The sequence below is a fragment of the Bubalus bubalis genome, chromosome 21 (assembly GCF_019923935.1).
Source record: "Bubalus bubalis isolate 160015118507 breed Murrah chromosome 21, NDDB_SH_1, whole genome shotgun sequence".
Lineage (NCBI taxonomy): Eukaryota > Metazoa > Chordata > Mammalia > Artiodactyla > Bovidae > Bubalus > Bubalus bubalis.
Genome location: NC_059177.1, coordinates 23,714,959 through 23,737,571, shown reverse-complemented (window position 1 = coordinate 23,737,571; position 22,613 = coordinate 23,714,959). Strand labels below are relative to the sequence as shown.

Sequence of the window (22,613 nt, the reverse complement as noted above, 5' to 3'; positions counted from 1 at the left end):
TGAAATGGGGAGGGATCCTGCCACAGCCAAGGAAGTACTAGAAGCTCCAGAGGACGCCTGAGCAGACCCTCCCTAGTGCCTTCAGAAGGCATGTGGCCCTTTGATCTCAGACTTCTGGCATCCAGAACCATGAGCCCACACTTTTTCTTTTTTCTTCCTTTTTTTTTTTAACCAACTCAGTGTGATACTATTTTAAGGCAGTCCTAGCAAACTATTACAGTAATGAATGAAATTAATCTCTCTCTCCAGCATTGCATGTTTCTATTCTGCATCTACTTGGCAATACATTTTAGATGTTTTTCTGTGTCTTTGTTATTTCTGATAGTTATAGTATATTAATACATATATCATTATATGTATTATATAATATTATATAATGTATATACTGTATTGCAATACAATGCTAAATATAAAATATTTTAAAATATTAATCAGTTCACAAAAATATAGTGTAGTAAGTTGTCTCTAGCTTACGTCAAAGTTTGAATTTTGCAGGCTGACTTTATAACCTGGTTTAAATTCGAGGCTGTTACTCTTGTTAATTTTCATAACACCAGCTTATGTTATACTTAAATTCTCAACTAAGCTAGCTTTTAAAAACATGACTGAATAATTTAACAAAAAATAAAATATAACCCCTAATGGCAGTTCTTTTTTGTGTATTCACACCTAGTTTTTACCTACATGCATATTTATTTTATATATTTCTAATTCTGACATACATATATACAGTGTTCTATAATTGATTATTTAATCTATTAAAGCATATCCTATTTTAATATTACCTTTATGAAATATTTGAACTACCATATAATAATATATAAAATAAAATTTGTATATTCTAAGTATTATTGATGAACAATTCTCCATTATTGAACATTTCTTTATAGCTTTACTCTTTTGGAAGTAATGTTGCAGTACCCTTGACTATTCTGAATAAAGACAAATATGTATTTGAAGAATAGATTAAAGGTTATGACATTTTGTTGATTTCCAGTAATTATTTCCTTAAGGACTATTTATAAGCAAAATAGCAGTGAAATTGACTAATTTCATATGGCAATTTAGTCTTAAAATTAGCATAAGCCAGTAGGATAGAAAACAGTAATATAGGGATAAGATTTAATTCTAATGCTAAATTTCAATCATAAGCATTCTAATTTTCTGAATATATTGTGTACTTTGTCATTTGAATGCTCCTCAGCTTGCCTTGTGTTATTTGTCTGAATCCTTGTCAATTGACATTAACTTCTTTTCATATATGTGTCTTGAACAAAAAGTACATTTTTCCTAGTTCAACAGCTTCATTATTTTTACCTTAATCTCCACCTGAGATAATAATCTTGAGAACAAAAATATCTGGAAATGCCCTACGTATAAATCCCAAAAGAAATTCAAAATAAGAAGTCCATGTTATTTACACTTAAAAAACAAACTTTGGCTTTAGTCCTTTACCACATAAACCTAATGCAAAAATCAATAAAACGCCCTAGTTTCACAAATGTGATTTCTTTTTATCTTTACAGTAAAGAAAAACATGTTGAATTTAATGTTATAAGTAAACAGATTCCCAAGCTTTTCTTTCTGATGTTGAGCATCTACATCAAAGATGATGTAGAATCTTTGAGATAAAATAATGTGGATTTTTTTTTCCTTCTGATAGCTGAAAAGAGTTAATGGAAGAAGTTTGCATCAAGAAATGCTACTTTTGCATACTATAAATTGCCACCAATCACTCATCACTTGCAACTTAAAGCTAGGAGGGAACTTGGAGTTATTCTAAAATTTTTCCTTGTAGATCCAATAACTTTATTGAGGAAATGTCATTAAACAAACAGATCATCTATTACAATTAAAGTGGTAGAGGAAGAGATAATATGCCATAGTCTGCATCATCAGTGTGTGTATCAGTGAATAAGTTTTGAGCTAACTAAGAGATGATTAAAAAAATTGAGAGCTGCAAGAGACATCCAAAGAAGCCAACATAAATTATCAGCCATCCGGTTTATTGCCTCCTTTTGGAAATTTATTTATTTTATGACTAGTAATAAACTAAGGGTAAAGGCGGGTATTTTTATTTTAAAAAAGTATTGACATTTAGTTGCTTTAGGATGTTGCATTTGTTTCTACTATACAGCAAAATGAATCAGCTATATGTATACATATACCCCCTCTTTTTTGTATTTCTTTCCCGTTTAGGTCACCACAGAGCACTGAGTAGAGTTTCCTATGTTATATGGCAGGTTCTCATTAGTTATCTATTTTATACATAGTAGTAGTAGTGTGTGTGTATGTCAATCCCAATCTCCCAATTCATCCTATCCTCCTCTTTTCCCCTTAAGATATCCGTAGCTCTGTTCTCTACTTCTGCGTCTCTATTTCTGCTTTGTAAATAAGTTACATTTTAAAATGTACCATATCGAAGGCTGATTACCTGGAGTTGCATCATGTTGTTTGGTACCACTCATTTGGGTTACCAGTTAGCTTAGGACCATGTGTCTCATGGGTACTGAGTCTCAATTCCTCTTGTAACAAAATAGAAAGCAGTCAACTGAGAGAGTAGAGGTGTGTAGTTGTAGAGCAGAGAGGAGGAAAGAAAGCGAGGGGTAAAACTGTATTTGTTGGGCTTCTGCTCCAGGTACTGAATGTCACAGGATCCTACTTACTGCTGTAAGTGGTTTCACTGGTCTTGTTAAAACATGGGAAATGTTTCAGTATGATATGCCCACCATCTGTAGAAATTCTAAATGGGAATATTTTTTCAGACAAAATATAATAATATATTTAATACAGTAGCCAATTCCATGAACATTATTGTCCAGTAAGTAATAGCAGGTCAAAAAATAGTCAAGGCCTATTATAATAAAAATAGAATTTTTTAACAATGTAGTTTATTGTTCTTAATCCAAGCTTTGTATAAGTAATACAGACTCTGTGGTTGTTGTTCAGTCACCCAGTCATGTGCAACTCTTTGTGACCCCATGGAGTGCAGCACGCCAGACCTCCCTGTCCCTCGCCATCTCAGAAATTTTGCCCAAGTTCATGTCTATTGCATCGGTGATACCATCCAGTCATCTCACACTCTGATGTCCTATATCCTTCTGCCGTCAATCTTTCCCAGCATCAGGGACTTTTCCAGTGAGTCCCCTATTCGAATCAGGTGACCAAAATATTGGAGCTTCAGCTTCAGCATCAGTCCTTCCAATGAATATTCATGATTTACTTCCCTTAAGATTGACTAGTTTGATCCCCTTGCTGTCCAGGGGACTCTCAGCAGTCTTCTTCAACACCACAATTCAAAGGCATCAATTCTTTGGCATTCTGCCTTCTTTACAGTCCAACTCTCACAACCATATTTGACCACTGAGAAGACCGTAGCCTTGACTATATGGAACACTGTCAGAGGTGTCTCTGCTTTTTAACCAACTGCTTAGGTTTGTCATAGCTTTCCTTCCACTGTTGTTCCTTAACTTTATTTCCCCATTCAGTTCAGTCACTCAGTCCTGTCCAACTCTTTGTGACCCCATGAACTGCAGCACATCAGGCCTCGCTGTACATCACCAACTCATGGAGTCCAACCAAACTCATATCCATTGACTTGGTGGTGCCATCCAACCATCTCATCCTCTATCGTCCCCTTCTCCTCCTGCCCTCAATCTTTCCCAGCATGAGGGTCTTTTCAAATGAGTAAGCTCTTTGTATCAGGTGGCCAAAGTACTGGAGTTTCAGCTTCAACATCAGTCCTTCCAATGAACACCCAGGACTGATCTCCTTTAAGATGGACTGGTTGGATTTCCTTGCAGCCCAAGGGACTCTCAAGAGTCTTCTCCAAGACCACAGTTCAAAACCATCAATTCTTCGGTGCTCAGCTTTCTTCACAGTCCAACTCTCACATCCATACATGACTACTGGAAAAACCATAGCCTTGACTAGACGGACCTTTGTTGGCAAAGTAATGTCTCTGCTTTTTAATGTGCTGTCTAGGTTGGTCATAACTTTCCTTCCAAAGAGCAAGAGTCTTTTAATTTCATGGCTGTATTCACCATCTGCAATGATTTTGGAGCCCCCAAAAATAAAGTCAGCCACTGTTTCCACTGTTTCCCTATCTATTTGCTATGAAGTGATGGGACCAGATGCCATGATCTTCGTTTTCTGAATGTTGAGTTTTAAGCCAACTTTTTCAGTCTCCTCTTTCACTTTCATCAAGAGGCTCTTTAGTTCTTCTTCACTTTCTGCATTAAGGGTGTTGTCATCTGCATATCTGAGGTTATTGATATTTCTCCCGGCAATCTTGATTCCAGCTTGTGTTTCTTCCAGTCCAGCGTTTCTCATGATGTACTCTGCATATAAGTTAAATAAGCAGGGTGACAATATACAGCCTTGACAGACTCCTTTTCCTATTTGGAACCAGTCTGCTGTTCCATGTCCAGTTCTAACTGTTGCTTCCTGACTTGCATACAGGTTTCTCAGGAAGCAGGTAAGATGGTCTGGTATTCCCATCTCTTTCAGAATTTTCCACAGTTTACTGCAATCCAGTCAAAGGCTTTGGCATAGTCAATAAAGCAGAAATAGATGTTTTTCTGGAACTCTCTAGCTTTTTTGATGATCCAGCAAATATTGGCAATTTGCTCTCTGGTTTCTCTGTCTTTTCTAAAATGAGCTTGATCATCTGGAAGTTCATGGTTCACATATTGCTGAAGCCTGGCTTGGAGAATTTTGAGCATTACTTTACTAGCATGTGAGATGAGTGCAATTGTGCAGTAGTTTGAGCATTCTTTGGCATTGCCTTTCTTAGGAATTGGAATGAAAACTGACCTTTTCCAGTCCTGTGGCCACTGCTGAGTTTTCCAATTTGCTGGCATATTGAGTGCAGCACTTTCACAGCATCATCTTTTACGATTTGAAATAGCTCAGCCTAAATTCCATCACCTCCACTAGCTTTATTCGTAATGATGCTTCCTAAGGCCCACTTGACTTCACATTCCAGGATGTCTGGCTCTAGGTGAGTCGTCATACCATAGTGATTATCTGGGTCGTGAAGATCTCTTTGTACATTAGCATCTTGGATATAGATAAAAGGATAAAGTGGGAAGACAGGTTATAGTTATCCTGTCAATTAATGATTGTACTCATAAATTGGGAGTACAGAAGTATTCAAACCATAAATTAAGATTATGAAGCATCTAATATGCAAATGAGGAAACTGAGGCAAGATGTTTTTTTTTTATCTTGATCTCATATCTTTGTATTATCATATACAATCCTTCTAGCTTTCTACAACTATTTTCTGGGAGTCTGCACCAGAGTCAAGGTGTTTGGCAAATTATTTGTATACTTAATTTCCTGCAGTGAAATTAGGGTATATACTATTAAACCACCCTGTCACTTATATATGAATCACTTTTCTATGGCAACAAAACTTCTCAATGTAATATCATTAGCCTCTTTTTGCAAACAAGTCAAAAAAATGCTTGCTTTCTATAAGAAGTAATTGGACAAGGTAAGCAGGGTTGGTATAGAATCCCCAAAGCACTTAGCATCACTTTCCTCTCCCTGAAACAAGTACAATAGAAGGTAAACTTTGGAAGTTTAAGACTAGTCAGTGTTCATGACACTATTTATCCTACATTTGTCACATGTAATTTTCTCAGGATACCTGATATTACCTCTCCCAGCCATTTGGTTTAAAATTAATTGGCAGTCAGTGACAGAGGGTAGACTCACTTAAACTTGCTGAAGCAAGCACACTAGCATCTACCAGAGTACATGTCAGGTTGTTCTCAGAATGCCAAGGGCAAAAATCTGTGCTGAGGGAGGCCATGCGAGTGCCACTGTGTTGCTGGCTTCCTTCAACTCTTAATTAGCCTGCAGTGAGCAGAGACATGCTCTTGATTGGCTGACCATGATGCCATTAGGCAGGGTCACTGACCTTGGCAACTCTAATATTTATCTCTGTAGAATTGAGTTGTGACACAAAAGGGCACTGCACAGGTGTTTCCAAGTTTTTTCTTTAAAAAAACAGAAATGTGGGGACCATAGGTATGCCATTAAAACCAACTATCAGTGTATATGGTGACCAGGGCAGGACATATTCCTTGTAGGGAGTAACCTACTTTGGGGTCAGTTGCACCATGCTCCCTGCCATCTACTACCACTTGAGCAACATCATTTGTTATTTTTAGCCTGCACATACCAGCAGGTTAAATGATGTAAGGAGTAGTTCTTTTTGATAAGATCAGCAAGGATGCTAGAAGTAGACTGGGGAGAAATAGCAGCAGCAAACTGGCCTCTTGACCACCAGCCTTATCTCCTGGATGAGTAAGAAGCCTGCAATTACATTTAGAATCTCTAACAGTCAGATAAGCAAAACAGGCCTTTGCAGACCCAGGTTAAAAGATTTGGTTGTGTGATATGATTTAATGCTAAATGAAGAGAGGTAGCAAAGGGAGACTAGTTCAGGAAGGGAGACAAAATCTCTGTAATGAATGAGCAACAGAAAATCTTCTGCAAAGGGAGAACGTAAATAAGAAATAATCTTCCAAGCACAGGACTTAAGCTTCTGCATTTTCTTTTTATTCCTAGCAGTGTGCACAGTGACAGCTGATATAGTACAAATTTCAGTGTACGTCAGATTGAGAGCTCCAGAAGGTTTATTTCTGCAGGAGATTAAGGTACAAATATTTCCAGATTAGTTTCAGGGTGGCAAGATCAACTCCCAGCATGAGGTCTCTGCCATCATAGAGATGCTTCATGGAAGTTTTTCTTCTCTCATAAATGAAGTGGCAAAATTGCTTCTTGAGGCAAATGGGAGAAGTCAAAAAGTAGTTTTGTTAGATGTCCTGGGGAATGAGTGGCATGTTTTCTGAGCTGGATGGTCAGAATGCAAGAAGGATTCAGTGTTCTCTGTGAAACTGGACAATCAGAAAACAGCTGACCACACTCATGTTCTACCAATGATGGCCTCAGAAAGAAACATTCCCACCCATTCTGTTATCAATCCAGCGAGTGTGCATTAAGAGAGCTGGAATGGAGATCGTTGTTATTAACACAGGTTGATCTTATGAAAGGTCACAGCCAGACTGTGCATGTGAACATACTGTCGGACATGCCACGGTAAATCCGTACAATTCATTTTAGTCTCAATTGCTCTGGGAAACCTATTTTTTGCCAGTTACAGAAAATATATGGTTCACTGACTACCATTAGTTTGAAAAATAAGAGAGGATGTATTTTGACCTGAAAGAGGTAGAAGTTTGATCCTGTTGAAACTGTAAAGAGCTAAGTACCTAACCTATTGTTGGGGAAAAAGGCATGGTGTGAAGACAGCAAGCACTGTTTTCAAAGTACACATATTCAGAAGCAACCTTTTAAAATAAAACCCAGTAGAGAACTATTTAATAAGAAAATAATAAGGGAGGCAATCTGTGTACAATCAAGTGTTTTCTTCTTAGTATTGGATTCCATTTAGTAGGAATCCTAGGTCACCTGGCATTTGGGTTCTGAGCAGGGATAACAATAAAGAAGGGCTTAGCTTGACACTTTACTATGTGGAGATATTAGGGGCCACTCGGCACTGATTGACTTAAGAGTTTTTATCGATTTGGCTATGGAAGGGATACTAGGAAGGCCACATAATACAGTTCCATTGGTTAAACTGCATCTGTCTCTGTGAATTTAGGCATGTAGAAAGCTAACAGGGCGGACTATGAGAAGTCCTTTGTTGTGTTCACTCATGGTTTAGGTTGCTTTAAGAAACAGAATGGTGCTCTGTCCATTAATTAAAACATCATTTTTCTATAGAGAGGAACCTTTATGCAGTGTTTCTTTTTTTAATTAATACATGTTGCTTTACCTATGACATTAAGAAAGAAACATCTTATTGGTATCTACACTGTGGACTTGTGTTTTTCTATTTTGATGAAAAGCCAGCTCGATATGGAGGTGGGAAAGGGACAAGCCTCTCTCTGCTAAGCATCCAACCTTGCATATTTCTGATGTATGTGTCCTGTTTTTCCTCTGAGGACACATAATAGAACTCTTATAGCTAATGTATTGAATTATAAATGCAGAATATTTTCTCCATATAGCGGTTATACTTTTTTTAACAAATCAGATTCATTAATCATAAGCATAATATTATAATCCTAATATTAATGAATCAAATTAAATATAATTCTGAGACTCCGCATACCTGGGTTCGTGAGTGCTCCATGGTCCCCTTTTTTAGAAGTATTTATAGAGTGGACATGGGTTTCCCAGGTGACGCAGTGGTACAGGATTTGCCTGCCAATACAGGAGACACAAGAGATGCATTTTCGAACTCTGGGTTGGAAAGACATCATGGAGTAGGAAATGGCAACCCACTCTAGCTTCTTGCCTGGAAAATCCCATGGACAAAGGAGCCTGGTGGACTACATTCTATAGGGTCGAAAAGAGTTGGACATAACTGAGCACACACACATAGAGTGGACTTAAGTATATTTGGTAAATGGTGGGAACATATTATATTTTTCAATGCCTTACTCTTCATTGGAGAAGTTGGAAAAAAGATTATTCTCATGCAGTCGTAAGTGAACTGTGACCACCCAAGCATATTTTTATACAAGGTCGATCCCTCCAAAAACAGTTGAACAGGATATTACCGGTCATCAAAGAATCAACAAAAGATTTTAAACATCTTAAAAAATACACGTTGCCAGACATTTGAGTGGGATACACAAAATATGAGCATATAGACCATCCTTCATGAAATCACAATATAATTGGGGAAAGAAAATAAATGAGTGTGAGCAAAGTGCCAATACAAGAGATGAAGAGCTATTCAGTTAAGTAGAGATGATGTCATGAAGCAACACTTGACTGAATGAATCATGAAAACAGTAAATACTCTTAGGAGACTAGAAGAAAGGAATGTGGCCATGTACCATCCTTGGCCCCCAAAGCAAATAGAAGAAAATGAATCTGAGTAGAATTATAAAGTATTGTTAGGACTTAAACATTTAGTCCAAAGCACAAAAAGTATTATAAAGTGGATGAATGTGAAAGCAGGATAATTTTAATGATAACAAGTCAGTTTTTTATTGAATACTTAACAGCTTCCATATAATATTGATTAATCTTCATTACAACATATGATAAATTTAAGTCATGCATATCAAAGGATTTAGTCACTGATTAGATGTAGGTAATAGAGGTATAAGAAATGTGGAAGATAAACTTTGGGAGAGATCACAGAGAATGTATAGCTTTAACTGAAATTGATGTTTCTTGAAAGATCTGGTTCATGGGAAAGAAAACACAAGTTGTTTACGAGGTGATTTTTAGTGAATTGAAATAAGATATTCCAAGGAGGATAATCCTCTAAGCAGTTAGAATTCCAGGGAGACCGAATTAAAGAAACAGAATTAAGTGTTGTCTGCCCAGGTGAGTAGCGAAGTCACCAGAGTGGGTGTGGAAGCCAGGGCTGTGGACTTTCCTTAGAGATGTTTTACATCTGGAGGGCAGTGAAACAAAGTGGGATTTCATTCTTCTCAGGTAAAGATAACTTATTAGAAAACAAGTTTCTCATGACACTGCTCAAAGGTCCACATATCCACCTGGTAGAAATTAATTTTCAACAGGGACATGCAGATTAAGGACACCTGGAGAATCCCAGGGACAGAGGAGCCTAGTGGGCTGCCATCTATGGGGTCGCACAGAGTCGGACACGACTGAAGTGACTTAGCAGCAGTGGCAACAGCAGCAGAGACACACAAAAAAGTGAGTGTAAAATGAGAGTGCTAGGTGTAGAGCAAGCAAAATTGGGAGCTTCATTTTTATTCCAGTGGATAATAGAGCATGTTATCAGGTTTTGTGTTGATTCCGTACAAAGCAGAGAAAGGCATCAATGGAGAGCTGTTAATCAAGTAATGTGGTTTTTGACCTCTGATATTGTATTTTTATTAGAGAAGGATTTCAACTGGAGAATACAAAATGTCTATGGATGCCAAGAGAAGGAAAGTGTTTGACTCTGTGTGTGTATGTGCTTGAGTGTGAAGCCTCATACACACACAAACACACCATGAAGTCTTCTCCTTTATTATCACACCAACATGGTAATGGAAAAGGAAAACTTGTAATGGCCAAAAATATATAAACCAATATGTAACTTATGTTAGAACAAAAGTGGGAAAAAAGTATCTACATCACCAATATTACTTTGAGATAATCACAGTAACATTTAAAATGGAAAAGAACTAGCCGTACTCTTCATTAAGTAACATCAGGATGCATTCCATAGAACATGAACATGAGTTTGTGAGGAACGTGAGGGTTTCAAATAATGCAGGAAAGGAAATAAACTTCTTTCCTAGTAGAGATGTACAGATATACATGTTGATCATCAACGCTTCTGTAAACCTTTAGCTCTCGGTTTCTCTTAGAGGGTTTTGTACAAGTATTGTGAGTAACCAAGTTTAGCTGGAATCCCTGGCACTTTAAATTTATGTTCTTTAATTATTAATAGAAGACCATGTTTGCATCCTAAATATTGTCTTTGTTTTATTTAGAGAAACAGTAAAGCATCAAAGAGGAAATGAAAATGGGATAAAATGGATCATCAGAATTTTTTGCTGCTTGATTCAGTACTTAATACAAGATACCCTTCCTTTCTGACTGAGGAAACAAAACTGTCTTTGCTGTCCACTCAGTGGACCAAGCCCCATTTAAGTGAATTCATATATCTAAACCCAGTGGATTAAAACTCATGGAACTGTTACAAAAATAAAACAGAAAGCAAGCACTTTGAAGTGTTTTTGTGGAAACCACTTAGAATAGTATTTTGGGAATGCTGACTCTCAGAGAGAATTCCAGAGTGTTGATAGAACAATTCCAGTTGTTCTGACTTTTTAAAATAGTTTAAGAATAAATTCTAGAAAATAAAGATGTCAGGTTTTGTTACTTTTGTTTTGTTTTATTTATTTGCTAGTGATGAGACAGGTTTATCTGTTCTGGTAAATTATTGGGCCTAAGTTCAGTACCTCTGGTATGTAACACAGGGTTCTGAGCCTGTAAAATCTTACCAAATTCTGGACTCTATAACCTCAATGGACTTTACATCCTAATAAAGGAATTAACATGCAATTATAATACCAGTTTGGGTTTAATAAGTAGCACAGTAAAGATAAAGAAAAGGTGCTTCAGTATTCAAAACAAAAATGATAACTTTGACCTCTGGGAATTTGGATGACTTAACCTGTTTGGAAGGTGATAGTTGAAGGAATTTTACTTGACAATGTGGAGGAATGGAGAAAACAGTCAAAGTATACAGCCTGTATAATATGCAGCAAACTCATGCATGGAAAACCCAATTTGACTGAAGCACAGTTGCATGCCAGGGAGGGTAAGGCATATGGTGGAAAAAGCCAGCTTGATTGTGACTGGACGTGGTCTTCTAAAGAAGGGAAAGCGCTGCGGTGCACCAGAGCAGCAGGGAGTGGGAGTCTGCAGACAAGCATTCCCTTATCCCTGCACCTCTCTTACCCAGTGTTCTTGTGAATCATTTGACCTCCCAGGAATGGGTGCTTCAGCCTGGACGATTATGGCACCTGATTGGAAAGTAGTGTGTCACTCACAGTGATTCTATACAGAGTGTTTTTACTCTAGGTTTGGGGTAGATGACCAAGTTAATGGTTGAATGCCAGATGAAACAGTTGACTTAAGTTCAGGAACCATATTTTATAAAGATTTTGGATCTATAAATGGAAGAATTGTACTCACCCTGATGGAATGCTCACAATATGAGAAATAATTGTAAACTGAAAACTCCCATGAGAATAGTGAATTGCGTTGTATATCCCAGCTAACACTCATGCTGGGACATGTGCTGTTTATAATATTGTATCTCTGTACGTATGTTGTGTGGGTTTGCTTTTCTTCTTTTTCACAGCACATTTAGTTGAATTTATTTGTAATGTATGATCAGCTTGGGCCTCTTTCCCAAGAAGAATAGAAATATGGAAGTCAAAGTTCTTTATTTTGAAAATCTAGTCAAAGGTCTGCCTTGAAATAACTATCAAAACTTGTATGTGTTCTTGCCACAGGGGGAAAAAAAAATGCCGACTTTGGCTTCTAAAATAAGCCTAAAGGCATTTAACAGTTTCTCCAGGGGAATCAGTTTCCAAATGTGATGGTTTTCAACACTCAGGGAGAAAGAGAGCAGAGCCAAAACCGAATGTAGTATCTGTCAGATGTTTTGGTGGAGATGGAGGATGAGAGCTAAGGAGAAAAACAAATGAAAATTACAATTTCAGACTAATTCTGCTCAATTATAGAAATAGAGAAAACTTGTATTTCTGCAAATGTCTTTCTTTTAAACTAATGACCAAGCAGGTTGATTCTAACAATTTATAAAATAATGTTGAATGTGTTCTGAACCAGCTCAATATTTGACTTCAATCATATGGGTTAACAATGGAAGAAAAAAGAATCCTCATTACTATTAGGAATTAAAGCTATGCATTTTCTTTAACTGCTAAATTGGAATTAAAAAATCAAATCATCTGAATATTCCATGTACTGTACATGAATTTATATTTCATTTAGATAAGCTCTAGATCACAAATCTTGTTCAACTCTAGTCTTATGTGACCAAAATAAATCATTATAATGTATTTTAGGATGTGAGTGTGATTTCTTCAAATTATCAAATAAAAGTTTAGTTTCATTGGTAAAATTTCCAGTTTGTCAGTGCTTCCCTGGTGGCTCAGACGGTAAAGCATCTGCCTGCAATGCGGGAGACCCGGGTTTGATTCCTGGGTCGGGAAGATCCCCTGGAGAAGGAAATAGCAATCCACTCCAGCAGCCTTGCCTGGGAAATCCCATGGGCAGAGGAGCCTGATAAGCTACAGTCCATGGGGTCGCAGAGTCAGACATGACTGAGTGACTTCACTTTGCTTCAAGATATTTTAGTGTATTTGTTTCAAACTTCTTTATGACAAATGTGTCTATATTTGTAAACTTTAATATGGTAGTATATGTATTGACTAGTTTCTATTTAAAATTTAAAGCAGAAAACCAAAGATATTTTGCTGAGTTCACCTTTCAATTTAGAAAATACTGCTGGTCAGTTCAGTGTTTAGGGAAAACGTGATGCTCTCCAGTTTTGTGGATCATTTCATCCTGCGTTTTTGCAACGGTTCTGTGTGACACACCAGCCGTGGGTCCAGCTGATTGTAGTGAACGCTAGTTATACCCAGAGGATACTTTTATAGTGAAGCTTAAGAAAGAACAAAATATTACTCTAAGCTGGGAATTAGCCAGCATTTTCTATAAATAACTAGGTATCAAGTACTTTTATTTTTTTAATTTCCGGGTCAAATGACTGCTGTCACAACTATACAGCCCTGCCATTATATCACAAAAACAGCCACATACAATGCATTTATGGGCAAGTCTGGCTTTGTTCATATAAGAATTTGTTTATAGAAACAAGAATTGGACTGGTAGCAGCCTTAGATTACCAGTCATTACTATAGATGACAGGCATATCCCAAAGTGAGTTCTGAGAAACTTTTGTCCCATGAGATGGTCATAGATGAAAAGAAACTTCTGGTCAAGTAACTCTGGGCAGTGCCACTTGAAATGCCACTTCCTTCTTTTATATAAATTCTGTCATCTTATTGAAGATTATGAGACGTCTTTCAATAAAATGAGCCTTCCACTTTGATTAACTCACTTCTCTTAAACGGAGACTTGGAATTATTTTTATCGTATTAACTCTTAAACATATTTTAGAATCCATTATTTAGAAGCAAGTTTACAAGTCTATAATTTAACTAATTATACAGGTTATCATACATATATCTTTATTCAAACTTTTTTTAGATTCCCAGTTAACTCATAAACTCCTCCACAGAAGTATCCAGGCTAAAGTCCCAACCTTCTTAACTAGTTCTAAGTACTTTTCTGATTATTCTATTTTTAGGCATATTACTTCCTGCTGGCAATTTGAGCTATTAAACTTATTCTGCCTTTTCCTAAATAGTCAAATGCATTACAGTTTAAGTGGACTCAACATATAGTTCCTTTGTGCTCACTTTCTCAATAAATGGATGAATGAGACAAACTTTCTCTCTCCCTTCTAGGTATTTATAATACCAAAGAAGTATAATGATGAAAGTCATAATACTATATGATAACAGCTCTAGTAAGAGAAATTCTGAATGTTGTTAAAACACAGATGAGAAGTCAGTTCAGTTCAGTTCAGTCACTCAGTCATGTCCAACTCTTTGCAACCCCATGGACTGCAGCAGGCCAGGCTTCACTGTTCATCACCAACTCCCAGAGCTTACTCAAACTCATGTCCATCAAGTTGGTGATGCCATCCAACCATCAGATCCTCTGTTGTCCCCTTCTCCTCCTGCTTTCAATCTTTCCCAGCATCAGGGTCTTTTCAAATGAGTCAGCTCTTCGCATCAGGTGGCCAAAGTATTGGAGTTTCAGCTTCAGCATCAGTCCCTCCAATGAATATTCAGGGCTGATTTCCTTAGGATTGACTGGTTCGCTGTTGCAGTCAAGGGACTCTCAAGAGTCTTCTCCAACACCACAGTTCAAAAGCATCAATTTTTTGGTGCTCAGCGTCCTTCATAGTCCAACTCTCACATCCGTACATGACTACAGGAAAAATCATAGCTTTGACTAGATGGACCTTTGTTGGCAAAGTAGTCTCTGCTTTTTAATACACTGTCTAGGTTGGTGATAGCTTTTCTTCCAAGAAGCAAGCGTCTTTTAATTTCACGGTTTCAGTCACCATCTGCAGTGATTTTGGAGCCCCCCCCAAAATAAAGACTGTCACTGTTTCCATTGTTTCCCCATCTATTTGCTATGAAGTGATAGGACCAGATGCTATGATCTTAGTTTTCTGAATGTTGAGTTTTAAGCCAGCTTTTTTGCTGCCTACTTTCATTTTCATCAAGAGGCTCTTTAGTTCTTCTTTGCTTTCTGGCATAAGGGTGGTGTCATCTGCATTTCTGAGGTTGTTGATATTTCTCCTGGCAGTCTTGATTCCAGCCTGTGCTTCATCCAGCCCGGCATTTCTCCTGATGTACTCTGCATATAAGTTAAATAAGCAGGGTGACAATACAAAGCCTTGACTTATTCCTTTCCCGATTTGGGATCAGTCTGTTGTTCCATGTCCGATTCTAACTGTTGCTTCTTGACCTGCATACAGATTTCTCAGGAGGCAGGTCAAGTGGTCTGGTATTCCCATCTCATGAAGAATTTTCCACAGTTTGTTGTGATCCACACAGGCAAAGGCTTTGGTGTAGTCAGTAAGCAGAAGTAGATGTTTTCTGGAACTCTCTTGCTTTTTCTATGCTCCATGAGATGTTGGCAATTTGATCTCTGGTTCCTCGGCCAGAGATTTCTAAATCCAGCTTGAACATCTGAAAGTTCATGGTTCATGTACTGTTGAAGTATGGCTTGGAGAATTGTGAGCATTACCTTGCTAGCTAGTGAGATGAGTGCACTTGTGTGATAGTTTGAACATTTTTTTGGCCTTGCCTTTCTTTGGGATTGGCTTTAAAACTGACCTTTTCAAGTCTTGTGGCTACTGCTGAGCTTTCCAAATTTGCTGGCATATTGCGTGCAACACTTTCACAGCATCATCTATAAGGATTTGAAATAGCTCCACTGCAATTCCATCTCCTCCACTAGCTTTGTTCGTTGTGATGCTTCCTAATGTCCACTTGACTTTGCATTCCAGGATGTCTGGCTCTAGGTGAGTGATCACACCATCGTGATCATCTTAGTCGTGAAGATCTTTTTTGTATAGTTCTTCTGTGTATTCTTGCCACCTCTTCCTAGTATCTTCTGCTTCTGTTAGGTTCATACCATTTCTGTCCTTTATTGAGCCCATCTGTGCATGAAATGTTCTGTTGGTATCTCTAATTTTCTTGATGTAATCTCTAGTCTTTCCCATTCTGTTGTTTTCCTCTATTTCTTTGCATTGATCCCTGAGGAAGGCTTTCTTATCTCTCCTAGCTATTCTTTGGAACTCTGCATTCAAATGGGTATAGCTTTCCTTTTCTCCTTTGCCTTTAGCTTCTCTTCTTTTCTTAGCTATTTGTAAGGCCTCCTCAGACAGCTATTTTGCATATGAGAAGTACTAAATCATAATTAAAAGGTCAGAAAAGACTTTCAAAGGAAGCCCATCTATGTATAATTTTCAAGCTAGCTACAGAGAAGTGGAGAAGCAGCAAGAACAGAGATAAGGAAGCAAGATTGCCAGACCTATTAAACTGACATCAGTTCTAGATGTCTGCCTCAGAGATGTGTGGGGGTTTAAATTAAGCAGGTCTTTCCTGATTCTCTAAAGTTAGTGAAGATAAGTGGAAAGTTGGAGAGAGAGGTTTGATCATGTTAGTACGCTAGTCATGTAGCTGTAGCTGAAATGAGGAGGATGGATCAGAGGGTGCTACGCTGCTTAGTAATGGGACTTTTCTTCAGTTACTCTATAATTTTCCCAGGACATCTGCCACTGATGACCCATTACTCAGATCGTTCCTCAGACAAGCAACATGCTACCCAGCTTCCTGTGTTCTGTTGAGAAACCAGGAGTCAGGTAATATTTTTTTCCCTACAGCCATCTGCTTTAACATTAAACTCTCTCTATTTGGAGATATTTAAAAATTCAAAAGAGTGAAAAAATAAATATTTTTAGAAAATTCAAAGGAGACTTTACTACATATTTGCCTTTAGACAAAAGTTGACACCCTGAGGCCAGCCTGACTGCTGCACCTGAAGGAAATCATGGACTGTGAAGGCAAACCTGGGCCGTTTCCTCAGCAACAGCAATTAACCTGGAAGAGCTTTCCTTTAGGTCTGTTTTAGACAACAGAACTGGTGGGCATACAAATATACACAGGTGTAATTACAGACCCTTTGTGTCCCTGTTCACCTGCACTGTTCATTTACAAACGCATGAGTTATTTCTGGAATTTATTCTTAATTAGAATGTAGCATAATGTTGTATTTGCTGAATAACAGTGTATGAAATATGTCTACTTAGCACAGTGAAGCATTTACAAAGATGTGAAGGGTTTTTTTTAATTCTTTTCTTATATAGTACAAATTACTCTCTGTCAGCAGCTGGACCCTGGAATATCATGTGTGTGTGTGTCTGTGTGTGTCTCTCTGTGTGTGTGAATATACACACACATATGTGTGTATATGTTTGTGTGTAGACATAAATGTATATATCACAATCATATATATTCACAAAAACATATATACACATTTATATGTATGTTCTGAAGGAGATCAGCCCTGGGATTTCTTTGGGAGGAATGATGCTAAAGCTGAAACTCCAGTACTTTGGCCACCTCATGCGAAGAGTTGACTCATTGGAAAAGACTCTGATGCTAGGAGGGATTGAGGTCAAGAGGAGAAGGGGACAACAGAGGATGAGATGGCTGGATGGCATCACTGACTTGATGGACGTGAGTTTCAGTGAACTCCGGGAGTTGGTGATGGACAGGGAGGCCTGGCATGCTGCGATTCATGGGGTCGCAAAGAGTCAGACATGACTGAGCGACTGATCTGATCTGATCTGATCTGATGTGATGATTGGTGGTGGTTGAGTCGCTAAGTCATGTCTAACTCTTTGTGACCCCATGGACTCTAGCCCTCCAGGCACTTCTGTCCATGGGCTTTCCCAGGCAAGAATACTGGAGTGGGTTGCCATTTCCTCCTCCAGGGCATCTTCCCAACCCAGGGATCAAACCTGGGTCTCCTGCACTGCAGTCAGATTCTTTAATGGACTGAGCCACCAGGGAAGGCATGTGTATGTGTAATATACATGATTTTATATACTGTTTCTGTAGTTTATTCTGACTAGTTAACGTGCTGAGACATGTAACTTATAATGTAAAAACTGAAGGGTATGTGGACTTTTGTGGTTGTGATAGAGGATCAGGGGTTAAAAGGCAGTGGGACAAAGCCATGGGTTAAGCTTTTGGGGAATTAGATCAAAGAGGAGCTTCCTTGGAGCTCCGGTTAATATCAACAAAGCAGAAGCAATACATTTCTTCTCTGAACATTTTCCTAGTTTCTCTGAGTATGCTTATCGCGGCTACCAGACTCATTCCTCAGTTGTGTGAATTCAGGAGAAAGTAGCATCTCTTGGAGGAATTGGTGCCAGAGCTTTGAAGTAGCACAAGTCTGTCACTAGAGTCTGAAGCATTTCCACTACCATTGTGACTGCCCCACTTGAAGGCTTATTATGAGCTAGAAATACAGTTTAAAGATCATTAAAAAAAAATTATTTCTGTTGATGAAAAATCTGCCTTCATGCATTCAGCTTGGAGTGAGGAAGACTATTTGGAACAGTATTTCACTGTATTTATGCAGGCAATTTTACTTTTTAAAAGTATGCAATTTTACTTTTAAAAAGTAAAATTAAATTTACTTTTTAATTGGAGTACAATTACTTTACAATGTTGTGTTAGTGTCTGCTGCACAAAAGTGAATCAGTTGTATATATACATGTATCCCTTAACTGTACGCAGGTTATTCTTTCTCATCCATCAAGATTAGTGGTTCCCAAGTAGCTTTGGTTTTCCTCTAGTAGAGCTTCCATAAGATAACTTGAGATACAGTCTGAGCCTGCAATGATGCTAGCAAGAGTCAGATGAGAGCTTATGTATATTTACAGATATAGAAACATAGGCAGCAGGGGGACATATTTCATCATATTTTTTCTACACTTGAAAATATTTTCCTGAAACTTGCAGCCAAGGTGTAGTAAGTGAGTGCTGTGAGGCAATAAAATAAGAACTTAAACTGTGAGTAGAAATATACTTTAACAGAAGTCATGGAATTAAATCTTCTTGAAATAACTACAACTATTTAGAACTTTGGTTGGTTGGTTGCCGCATCTCTGAAATAGCTTCAAAGTTTGTTATCACTTATTAGAGTTCTTTTATCAAAAATATTTCTGTAGGTAATTCAACTATTTCTTAGTTTCCTTAGATAGCTAGGCTTTCTACACTTTATTTTACCGACAGCAGGCCCAGACTGCTAACTTATGGAGGAAATTTGATGTCATGAGAAAATACGATTATCTAGCATTACATCTATTCCCACTTTCATATTTTTCTGCTGTCTTACGTAGGTCTCACATTTTTTTGCAAAGAGCTCATGGTGATAATAAATGAGAAATTTAGGGAAAACCTGGGTGCTATATTTTTAGCACACAAGAAATACAGAATTCTGGCTTTTTTTTTCTTCATTAAGAAAAGCAGGATAAACTTATTTTTTTCCCCATACCTTAACTTGTCTATTGAGCAATCTAATTTTAGTTAAGTTAGAGCAAAATAACAACATTGTCCATGTGGATTGCAGTCTGGGCATCCAGGCTGCAATCCTTTTTTTTTTTTTTTTTCTGCATAATATTTCCTCTGACCAGTGTGTCTCCTCAGAGCGCACTCTCATGATCACTGAACTTTCCTGGAAACACGGTGGCATGCATAGATACACATCCGCGCTGGCAGCACATGTGCACGTATCTTTCAAGGAGGATAGGTCCACTGTGGCTACAACCAGAACAGGATTGTTTTTCAGTCTTACTCTCAGAATAGGAATTGATGCAGCATCAGCTTTATCTCGAAATAATTAAAGACTTACAGGAAGGTTACAAAAAAGGGTACAGAGTTCCCCTTCATGCCACTTCTCTTAATGCTAACATCTTGTTGTTGTTGTTGCTTAGTCACTAAGTCGTATCTGACTCTTTGCTACCCTATGAACTGTAGCCTGCCAGGCTCCTCTATCCATGGGATTTCCCAGGCAAGAGAACTTGAGTGAGTTGCCATTTCTTACTCCAGGAGATCTTCCCTACCCAGGGATCAAACTCATGTCTCCTGCAATGGCAGGTGGCTTCTTTACTTCTGAGCCACCATGGAAGCTATAGTGCATAGCCATAATATAGTGATCAAAAGCAGGAAAGTGATATTGGTGCCATTCAGTTAACTAAACAACAGGCCTGATTTAACATTCACCAGTATTCTGTTTTGTTTTGTTTTAAACAAATGTCCTCTTTCTCTTGTAAGATCTAATCCAGAAATCTCACCTTGTTTATAATATTTATTTGTCCACACTATTCATGACAGTTCCTTAGTCTTTCCTTGCCACTGATGATCTTAACACTTTTGAAGACTCCTGGTCAGTTATATTGCAGCATCTTACTCAACTTTTTCTCATGATCATGCTGAGCTTCCACATCACTGTCAAGTTGTCAGTTAGACCACACATGAATACTGTGTCCCTTCAGTGCTGCGTGGCCAAGGAGGCTCCAGGCCAACATGACCTGGTTCTGATGATGTCAGCCTTGACCCACTTGGTTAAGAGGGGGTCAGCTAATTTTCCTCATGTAAAATTACTCTTTTCTGTACTGCTACTGCTAAGTCACTTCAGTCGTGTCCGACTCTGTGTGACCCCACAGACGGCAGCCCACCAGGCTCCCCCGTCCCTGGGACTCTCCAGGCAAGAACACTGGAGTGGGTTGCCATTTCCTTCTCCAATGCATGAAAGTGAAAAGTGAAAGGGAAGTCGCTCAGTCATGTCCAACTCTTAGAGACCCCATGGACTGCAGCCTACCAGGCTCCTCCATCCATTGGATTTTCCAGGCAAGAGTACTGGAGTGGGATGCCATGGCCTTCTCGGCTTTTCTGTACAGTCTTAGCTTTAGACAAAGACACATGTATTTCTTTTACATTTACTAAATTTTGTATATTCACTATACTCTTTTATGCCTCAGTTTTTCTGCCTGAGAATTATAATACTGGAACCTTACCCTCATCCCAGTGTAAAGTTAATAACACTGTCCTTTGGAGGTTCTCAGATAAAGGCCACTTTATAACTGGAAATGATCACTCTATTGCATTTTAAATGAGAACATAAATAGAATGGTTAAAAGTAGATTGGCAGCATGTGCTCACTTCACACCCAGAACTAGAGGGACATCTGTTATATATGTGACAGGCCAGGCCTGAAATCTGGTTCTCTGAGAACCAGCTAGTGTTTGTTCAATTTGGCCTAAGTCAGCCTGATGAAACAAAGAGCACGTCGATCACATTCTATCTATTTTGGCCATAGAACTAACCCACGAATAACCACCCATTGATCGGGGCAATAAAATACTTTTTAAAAACTGTCACATTTGACATTTCTGCTGTTCTTGTAAGGGAGGAAACTGTACCTTGGCATGCCAATGATTCTGAATCCTTATGCAATAAATCAGCTTCATCAGTTTGTATCTGATGATGAAGAATCCCCACCAATGCAGAGAAAGGCAACCTTTGCACAGAGGTTTATCAGCTGTCTCCTCTATTTTCCTTTTGGAATGTCACTACTGTTGGCCTGACACAATATGCTGAGGGGAAACTGGACACTTACAGGTCTAGCCGAAAGCAGTGGAAGGAATACCAAAGAAGTATCTGACTTACTTGCCTCCCCAAGCTTCACTTTCTTATTTGACAAATGAGAATAATCATATACTTCTCTCCTTAAGTTATTGTGAGGATTAGATAGTTCATGTAACATCTTTGGATAGTAACAGACATAGTAAGTCCTCAAGAAAAAAGAACAACAACAAAAAAATCTCGTTTTCTTTGTCTACCTTTCTCTACCATCTTGCATACTGATGGATAGTACTCTGCTTAGTCGTTCAGTTGTGTCTGACTCTTTGTGACCCTATGAACCATAGCCTGCCCAGGCTCCTCTGTCCATAGGGATTTTCCAGGCAAGAATACTGGAATGAGTTACCATGCCCTTCTCCAGGAGATCTTCCCAACCCATGGATAGAACCCAGGTCTCCCACATTGCAGGCTGATTCTTTACCATCTGAGCCATCAGGGAAGACCAAGATACAGATAGATCTGAGTGCAAAAAAAAAAAAAAAAGTAAGGAGGTGAGCACTTGCTTAAATAGTTTTATATAATATGCAGTGCATTTCTGGAAAACTGTGCTATGCCAAAGAAGAATTCAAAAGAGTTTGTCAAATCATCTGGAAATCTCCTATTATCTGCTTGCAGACCTGGTCTAAAAGACAATGATACAGAGGTATGTTTACAGGAATTTAGCTTTTTCTTCAAGAAAATGATCTCCATGGGCAAATAAACTGGAAAGTGGACTAGAAGGCAAGTTCCATGATGACAGGATCTACTTTACTGTGACATCCAGTGCCTAGCACCATGCCTGACATATTGCATTTATTCAACAAAGATTATTTAGATGAATATTGCTATATATTTCTATAAATTAATAGCACAGGATCTGAAATGTACAGTTTGTTTACCATCATATGAGATGGCAAGCAATGATAGAAATCCTGTTTTACCATTTCACTGAAAGGTAGTTTCATGTCCCCATACTCCACGATAAGAAAGGAGACTTCTAAGTTTCCCCTAAGTGAGGCAAAGTCCATGCTAAGATTTTATGGTGCTAACCATTTTATGTGCATTCGTTCACATACTTCCCTATGTACTTCTAATATAGGCAGCAGTGTCTCTGTCATATAGATGAAAAAATTGGAACATCCAAATGGCTTTAACAAAACATTTTGTGCATTTGATACAGAA

General features: G+C 38.2%; 1 protein-coding gene across 3 annotated transcripts in view; it reads left to right on the top strand.

The window, feature by feature from the left end:
• Positions 1 to 22,613, top strand: part of CNTN4 (contactin 4) — a 1,023,537-nt gene that overhangs the window by 472,215 nt on the left and 528,709 nt on the right. The window contains exon 4 of one of the 3 annotated variants that reach the window (XM_025272517.3): positions 16,506 to 16,600. The exons of the other annotated variants lie outside the window; for them this stretch is intronic. The gene's annotated coding sequence lies outside the window, so the exon portion shown is untranslated. The remainder of the gene's footprint in view (positions 1 to 16,505; positions 16,601 to 22,613) is intronic. 3 annotated transcript variants of the gene reach the window in all.